This window comes from Phyllostomus discolor, chromosome 12 (assembly GCF_004126475.2).
Source record: "Phyllostomus discolor isolate MPI-MPIP mPhyDis1 chromosome 12, mPhyDis1.pri.v3, whole genome shotgun sequence".
NCBI lineage: Eukaryota > Metazoa > Chordata > Mammalia > Chiroptera > Phyllostomidae > Phyllostomus > Phyllostomus discolor.
In genome coordinates this window covers 23,758,480-23,767,722 of record NC_040914.2, presented here as the reverse complement: position 1 = coordinate 23,767,722, position 9,243 = coordinate 23,758,480, and the positions used below count along the sequence as shown (strand labels likewise).

General features: G+C 40.7%; 1 pseudogene; it reads left to right on the top strand.

Moving 5' to 3' along the window:
• The first annotated feature begins 4,798 nt into the window (after window positions 1-4,798).
• Window positions 4,799-5,521, top strand: LOC114510651 (annotated as a pseudogene).
• Window positions 5,522-9,243: the final 3,722 nt, after the last annotated feature.

Below are 9,243 nucleotides of genomic sequence, written 5' to 3'. Positions count from 1 at the left end.
GACTTACCTATTTAATACAATGTGTATGCACTGATTGTAGTATAATTTTATAGGGATCTGCTCCAGGACATGTAGTATTTAAACAATACACAACAGGCCCTACATTGGTATGGCAACAGAAAAAATTAATTTGCTTTTATGACAGAACCAACTGACACTTGTCACAGAAGTCATGGAACACTGTGAGAGTAGAGAGTAAATATCACCAAACCTCAATCATATAGTTACCTATATCAATGCCTGACTTAAGCAAAAATGCCAACAAGGCAAGATTTGTGAAAGATATTAAAACATAAAATATATACAGAAACTGTAAGATGTGAAATCTTATGTGTTTTATAAATTGGAATTGTATTGCTTGCACTTGATATGAGATTTTTAAAAAGATTTTTTAAAAATCTTAGAGTTTTTATTAGCATTTTATTTTAAAAATTTATTCAATCACAGTTCACATACAATATTATATTAGTTTCAGGCATACAACAGAGTGATTAGATATTTATATAACTTACAATATCATCATTCTGATAAATCTAGTACCCACCTGACATCATGCTTAGTTATTAGAATATTATTGACTATATTCCCTATGCTGGATTTAACATTTCCATGACTGTTTTTGTAACTACCTATCTGTACTTCTTAATACCATCCCCTTTTCACCCAATCCCCCAATGTGAGAATATTTTTAAACCAGAGAATATATCAAAGCTATATCTGTGCTTACACCTGATATTGGAAGCTCATTGTTGTAATGTTGCCTTTTTCTTCAATGCTGCTTCCCTAAATTGATGGAAAACAGCCTGGCCAGAATCAGCACACCATGGATGTTTCAGTAGGAAACAATTTCCATCTGTACGAGCACTCTATACTCACAGTTAGATAAAACATTTCCATTCCATCAATTGTCACTCAGAATCAGTCCAGGGGTACACAACCTTCGGCCACCATAAACCAGTACTGGTCCTGGCCTGGGCCGCACAGCAGAGCTGAGCTTGAATGTAATGTGCTTGAATCATCCTGAAATCATCTTTCACCCCTTACCCACCATGGTTTGTGGAAAAATTATCTTCCACAAAACCAGTTCCTGGTGCCAAAAAGGTTGGGGACTACGGATATTTCTGCACAGGGTTAGATGATGTCTGTAGGTTGATTTTACCCTTTCTTACCAGGTGAGATATTATATGTAGCAATCCTGAAAATCCAGCCTATGATTCCTGTAAGGTAGAAGTCAGAACTACAGATTTCAGAGTGAGTTTAGACCTGCAGTCCTCAAGCACTAATCAGGTCTCATTACCACTTACTTGCATTAAATGCCAACTACTACTGTCAGTTAGGATTACAGTACTCTGCATAAGGAGTCATCGGGGACTGTGCAGGCCTAGGGCCCCATCTCTCTTCACTACCTCAGCTCAGTCTTCAGGTACTACGCTTCCCCCTTGTATTGCTTTAGCATTGAACCTGTTTCAAACCCAGAAGGGTCATTTTTTCCAATATAATCACTTACCCAAACTCTTGCTACCCAGCCTTGCTTGTATGCTTTGCCTTTCAGACTGAAGTAAAAAACACCTGTGACTTCTTTCAGCTGCCAGGATGAGTGTCAGTGTGATTGATGGTCACCATAGCTGGTAGTGTTGTGTGAGAGAGAGGCACGAGATATAGGCTGTGATTCTGTGACCTCATTTCCCATCGGGGCAGCAATTATCTTCTCACCTGCAGTGGCAATGAGAGGACAGGCTTGGGAAACTGAGAGTATTTCTGAAAAACATTTTCTTCAGTCACTAGTTACTGGAAAGAAAACAAATCCAGCTGCATGTTTGTAGTTATCTCCAGAGACTGTCGCATTGTTTGGGAGAGGCACTTTCTCCTTCTTGGTCTTTTGAGGCAGACTAGGACTCATGTGGACAGAGCAAGAAACACATTTGACATGCAAGGGAATTTTCAGGGAAGCACATAGGTGACTCGTTGGATTTTTTGCACTCCTGAGTTTTCCTACCCCAGAGTGAGTTCTTTCTTAATACTTCTTTTGCTTAATTTTTATTGTTGACACGATTAGAGATCTTCCCATTTTCCCCCTTTTATTTATTTATTTATAATTTAAAAATATTTTACTGATATTTAGAGAGAGGAGAAGGGAGAAAGAAAGAGAGGGAGAGAAACATCAATGTGTGGTTGCCTCTCACACGCCTCCAACCGGGAACCTGGCCTGCAACTCAGGCTTGTGCCCTGACTGGGAATTGAACTACCAGCCTTGAGATTCACAGGCTGGCGCTCAATCCACTGAGCCACACCAGCCAGGGTCCATTCTCCCCTTCTTTGACTGTTTCCACCAGCATCACCCCTCCTTCCCTCAGGCCATCACCACACAGTTGTCTGTGACTATGGGTCATGCATGTATGCTCTGGCTAATCCCTTCACCTTCCTTCATCCTGTCCTCTCTTTCCCTCTGGTAGCTGTCAGTCTGTTCCATGTATCTGTGCCTCTGTTCCTATTTTGTTCGTCAGTTTATTTTGTTCATTAGTTTCCACATATAAGTGAGATCACTTATGGTATGTGTCTTTTTTCTGACTGGCTTATTTTCATTTAGCATGATAATCTTCAGGTCCATCCATGCTATTGCAAAGGTAAGATTTTCTTTTTTATGGCTGCACAGTATTCCATTGTGTAAATGTACCACAGCACTTTTATCCACTCATGTACTGATGGGCATGTGGGCCTTTTCCAGGTCTTGGCTATTGTAAATAATGCTGCAATGAACACATATTCTTTTATATATAAAAAGATTTTATTTATTTATTTTTAGAAAGGGAGGGAGAAAGAGGGGGAGAAACATCAATGTGTAGTTGCCTCTTGCACGCCCCCTGCAACCCAGACATGTGCCCTGATTGGGAATCAAACCAGTGACCCTTTGGTTCATGGCCAGCACTCAATCCACTGAGCCACACCAGGCAGGGCTGAACACATATTCTTTTGAAGCAATGTTTTGGGGTTCTTAGGATATATTCCCAGAAGTGGGATTGCTGGGTCAAAAGGCAGTTTTATCTTAAATTTTGAAACTCCACACTGTTTTCCACAGTGGTTACAAGGGAAATAAAGATAAAAAATAAACAAATGGGACTGTTGTAGATGGGAATTAGGTTCTTCCACAGGATCAGGGAGAAAGCATTCCAAGGACCCACACACTGGTGATTGTGGGGTGGGAAATGGTTTATTTGTGTGGAAATGGAAGCTGTCTTCTGGGTTTCCAATGTCTCATCTCCCTCTGTCTGCCATAAAAAAAAGCCCAACCATGTCCTCAGCAGAGCCAAAGCAAAACCCAGAGTTTCGGCATCATATTGAAATCCAGTCCAGTCCAGCATCTTGCTAGCTTAGGGTGTGTTTCTAGCTGCAATCCATTGCTTTCTGTGGAGCCCATGTGGTAGCCCTAGGCCCCGGTAGCTGCTCCACTCACATGGTCAGGTGCTCCCAAGCAAGAGAGCACATGAATGCACAGATGAGTGCACCACCAGGAAGACAAGAGAAAGAGAGAGAGTGTCTTTGTTCCCCTGAGATTATATTACCTTGGACTTGGATAAGACCAGGTGTCCTTTCAAATGAACCACTCAACTTTCCAGGCTTCCTTGGGCTTTGGGTGGGTCCACCGCCCAACTAATGCCTTTTTTCCCCAGGTTAAACTGACTGGCCTTTTTCATTAAGCACCTCCCACTGTGCATTTTGACTTCTATTTTGTGTGTGCCTGCCTTCCCCCTGCTCCTATCTGTCAGTCTGGTACCAGAGCGGGGAAGGGAAAAGTGTTAATCCTTTTGGTGGAGCACAGTGCTGTAACTCCTGGAGTATGAAGTTGTAGCTGGCTAGCAAGCAGGCTTATGTTCTCCATTTTTCTTAAGCTCAATGTCTAGTTCCCTTTGCTACCCTTTCCTAGCTAAATATCAATGGTAACCTGACTACACCAAACAAAAAAGGTTCTACACAGCAAAAGAAACCATGAACAAAATGAAAAGGGAACCCACTGAATGGGAGAACACACTCCCCAAGGACACATCTGATAAGGGGTTAATCTCTAAAATATATAAAGAACTTATACAACTCAACACCAGGAAGACAAATAATTCAATTAAAAATTGGGCAAAGGGCCTGAGTGAACATTTCTCCAAAGAGGACATGTGGATGGCCAATAGATGAAAAGATGCTCAATGTCACTAATCATCAGAAAGATACAAATTAAAACCACAATGAGGTATCACCTCACACCTGTCAGAATGGCTATTATCAATAAATCAACAAACAAGTACTGGTGAGGATGTGGAGAAAAAGGAACCCTAGTGCACTTTTGGTGGGAATGCAGCCTAATATATATTTTTAAATACATGGCATTTATTGTAGCTATAAAATATCACAAACAAGTCTGAGGAATCATCCAGCATCTTGCTGTTTCTGTAGCTGGACAACTTAGCTCTTATTCATTAGCCTGCTGAACTGTTTCTTTTTCAGAGGCACAGGTACCATCCAAAAGTTTTCTGGTATCTTAACTGTTGTGGCTTGCCGAATCAAAGCCGCTGAATTGAAATGTATTCAATGTTGTTCCCTTCAAGAATTAACTCATTTTTCTGGGCTTGAGGTACTGAATAAGCGATGCCTTGCCTCATCCAAACCCTGCAGGTGTATATTTTACCCAGGAAACCTTTAATTTCAACAAGAGACCCATTCTCCTGGTAATGATGTTGATGTGGAAGTGAGCATAGACAGAACTCATCTAGTAACAAAAGCTCAGTATAATACCCTTTACCATGTCCCACACATGACTGCAGATAGAGCCAGTGGTGGCCAGTTTCTTTTTGTTTCCCCACCATTTATTACCCTGGAGAATTTCTCACTCTTTTATCATTATATGTCCCTTTACCTCAGTGGATGCTGGTCAAGGTCCACAGATTTGATTTGTCAGGTACCTGAATTTAACCAACCCCTCAATCATTCTCTTCAAGGGGAATTCCAGAGACAATGGCAGCATTGGGGTGGACACATTTTCTCAATAAATTTGATTACAAACCTGTTTTCTTCGAGGACATCACCATCAGCCTCACAGACCCCAGGTGGGCAGAGCTCAAAACAAAAGCTGCCAAATACACTGACCACTGCAAATATCCTCTGCTGGGTCCTGAATGTATTGCTAAATATTAGGGTTCCTAAGACATGACTGACAAATGGAATAACAAAACCCTATGGACTTCGGATACTATACTTCTAAACTTCATGACAAGGACACAGACTTACTATACACATATTGACACCTGTCCATGATGTTTTGTGTTTGGGACTCATGATTTGCAACAATGGGACCATAGTTTCCATTCTGTGCAGATATGAGCAGCAGGTCCAACATATTCATGGGGCCTAAGTGTTCCCCGGATCCTCCCCTGAGATCAGAGTTACCCAGAGAATCCTCTTCCTGATGAGCACCTTTGTATCTGTTTATGCCCTGTCCTGCATTGGATCCAGTAATTTTGCAAATACCATCTGTTAGTTCTAACAGTTTTTATATGAGTATACTTAGATTTGCTATGTCAATAATTACATCTGGCAATAACAAAAATATTGGATCTTTATGTCCAGTGCTGTATGTTGTAACAAAGTTTTGTTTTATTTTTAAAAAGATTTTATTTCTTTATGTATTTAACAAGATTTTATTTCTTTTTCGAGGGGAAGAGAGGGAGAAAGTGAGGGAAACATCAGTTTGTGGTTGCCTCTCACGCCCCCCACTGGGGACCTGACCTGCAACCCAGGCATGAGCCCTGACTGGGAATTAAACTGGCAACCCTTTGGTTTGCAGGTCAGTGCTCAGTCCACTGAGCCACACCAGCCAGGGCAAGAGTTTTGTTTTGAAATAATTTTATTTTTAGAACACTTTGAATGTCACAGCATAATTATGGCAACCCCCCTGTGATCGACAGCCTGCACTGGAGTGGTCCACATGCTACAATGAACCAATATTGACACTACATTATTGACCAAGTTTGTAGTTTACATTACATTTCACTCTTTGTGTGACTTTTTTTTCAGTTTTGACAAATGTATAATGACATGTATCCACTATTACAGTATACAGAATTATTTTAGGAGCCTTAAAAGACCATGTGCATATGTATTTACCTCTCCCCCTGTTCCTCTTCCTAACACTAGCAAAACCGATCTTTATTTTCTCTAGAACTTTGCCTTTTCCAGAATGTTATGTTGTTGGGATCATACTGTATGCAGCTTTTTCAGACTGGTTTTATTTGCTTAGTAATATTCATTGAAGTTTCTTTTGTTTATTTTTATGGCTGGATAGCTCATTTCCTTTTAGCACTGAATAGAATCACACTGCTTGGATGTGCCAGAGTGATTCATCCTTTCCCTGTTGAAAAGCATCTCAGTTGTTTCCAAGTGTTGGCAGCTGTGAATAAAGCTGCCATGAACAGTTGTGTGCAGGATCATGTATGGGTGTAAATGTCCAACTCATTTGGGTAAAAAGCCAGCAGTGAGATTTCTGGATCATATAAAGGATATTTAATTGTGTAAAAAAAAAACCTTCTTCTATCTTGCATAGTGACTGTCCCAGCTTGCATTCCCAGCAGTGGTGAATGACAGCTGCTGTTGCCCTACCTCCACAGGACGATTGGGTGGCATCTCTGTTTTGGATGATGTGCACTCTGATAGATATGGAGGGCTGTTGCATTGTTTCAGTGGTCAGTTCTCTAGTGATGGCTGCTGGTGAGCAACTCTTCACATGCTTATATTCTATGGAAATGTCTTCTTTGGTGAGGTGTCTACACAGATATTCTGTCCATTTTTAAAATTGGATTGTTTTCTTGTTGAATTTCACATTTTCTCCGTATACTTGATGACAGCCCTTGAATCAGATACATTTTTGCAAATGTAGTTTCCCAATCTGTAGCTTGTCTTCTCATTTTTGATGGTGTCTTTTATAGAGGACAAGCATCTAATTTTAATAGGCTTCAGTGTGCAATTATTTTCTTCATGGATCATATCTTTGGTGTTGTATTAATATCTGAAATGTTATCACAGAACCGAAGGTCATCTACATTTTCTCCTATGTTAGCTTCTAGGAGTGTTTTAGTTTTATCTTCTACATGGCAGTCTATGATCCACTTTCGGCTAAGTTTTGTGAAGGATATGAGGTCTGCATCTAGATTTTGTTTATCCTTTCATGTACATGTCCACTTGTTCCAGTGCCATTGGATGTAAAGACTACAGATTCTCCATTGACTTGCCTTTGCTCCTTTATGAAAGAGCCATTGACTGTATTTTTGTGAGACTTTTTCTGGGCTCTCTGTTCTTTTTCAATGACCTATTTGTCTATATTCTTTCCCAGTATCATGAGGTATTAATTTACGTAGATTTATATTATCTTGAAGTTGGGTAATGTCAGTCCTGACCTTTTCTTCTAATTTAATAGTAATTTAACAGTAGCATTCTAGGATTTTGATTGGGAGTTAATCAAATCTACAGATCAATTCAGGGAGACCTAACAGCTTCATGACACTAGGTCTCCTTATCTAAGTAAATGGCTATAGGCTGCCCTTGATCATAAGATAATAGTTTATGGGTGGCAATATTTGCAAATATTACATTATATGGTTTCTGATACTAGGCATACATGAGATTTGTGAAACATTAGTAGTAATCTTATTAAGATTTTAGAAAATTATTAGATAGTGTTATTCTTTGATACGTTTAGATGGCCTAAGTAGCATTGATTTATTTGCTGTTTAAGAGTAGTAGATGCTGCCCTGGCTGGTGTGGCTCAATGGATTAAGTGATGGCCTGTAAACAAAAATGTCATGGGTTCGATTCCCAGTCAGGAGATGTGCCTGGGTTGTGGGCCAGATCCCCAGTAGGGGGTGCAGAGGCAACCACACATTGATGTTTCTCTCTGTCTCTTTCTCCCTCCGTCCTCTCTCTTTAAAAATAAATAAATAAAATCCTAAAAATGTAGTTTTTTTAAAAAGGAGTAGTTGATTGGATTGTTATCCTGTAAACCTGAAAGTTCAGTTTCAATTTCCAGTCAGGGCACATACCCAGATTGCAGGTTTGGTCCCAGTTAGAGTCCTTATGAGAGGAAACTGACCAATGTCTGTCTGTCTGTCTGTCTGTCTGTCTGTCTCTCTCTCTCTCCTTCCCTTCCCCTCTTTTAAAAAAGGAGAGTAGTAGATGCTATTGATAAATCATATCAAGTGCTGTTTTGATGAACAATGTGGAAGTTGCTCAGCTCAGAAGTTGTACCTGTTCTTGGGGAATATTGATAAAGTATATATTCCCAGAGATAGCCATGCCAAACAGACTTTCAAATTAAGTGCACTAAGTCACACAAAGCTTACATGGATTCTAAAGTATGTCTCATTTTTTAAATTTCACTCTTCTTTCTTGAGGAATCCAGCTTAGGTCCTTGAATCCTTCCATCTCTCTGCTCATAACCTTTCTTGTTTTCTAGTTCTTAGACCAGACATCAATAGATAAATATTTGGAGGACTAGTGAACTTTTTAGGGAAGCACAGAGTCCAGTGGTAGAAGAGTCACTTACTGCCATCCCCTCCCCTGTCAGATCTGAACATTTCCTGCTTCTGCCACTGGGGACCCTGTCTACCTCCATGGGTCACAGAAAAGAAGTTGCTCCCACACAGGAGCCCTGACTCTCTGCAGAGCCTCCTTAGAAACTTATAATTGTTTCTGGGAATTGGAAACTGGCAGGAAGTTTTTAAAAATAGTCTCAACTGACCCATTGTGCAGTGTCACCAGAGGTACTGGTGAAGTGGTAATTGCATTTCTCTGGGGAGGTGAGGTCACAGAGTCACAGAGCCTTATCACAACGTGGGCTGCATTCCCCACTACACAAGCCAGATGTCCTGACCGTCACCCTGAGCTTCCCCTGCTGGCGGCAGAGAAGGCTGAGGTGAGTATTTTCTGTGTCTGTCTGAGTGATGCAATGTGTAAGGGAATGAGCTGTATCAGGATCTGTGTCTGGGTTGATCCTCCTATCGGGAAAAGGGGTGTTTCTGCATGTAGAAATTGGTTGAGTATCAGAGCTACACAGGAAGGAGCCATAATTCCTGAGACATGGGCTGAGATGATAGAGAGAGACTGGAGGTTGGAGACCCTGCACCCATCTCTAACTGTTCCCAGTGTTCTTTAATGTTCCCTCCTTAATGGCAATTTTTAGAGGTTGTCCCACAAAGTAATGAAGTCTGA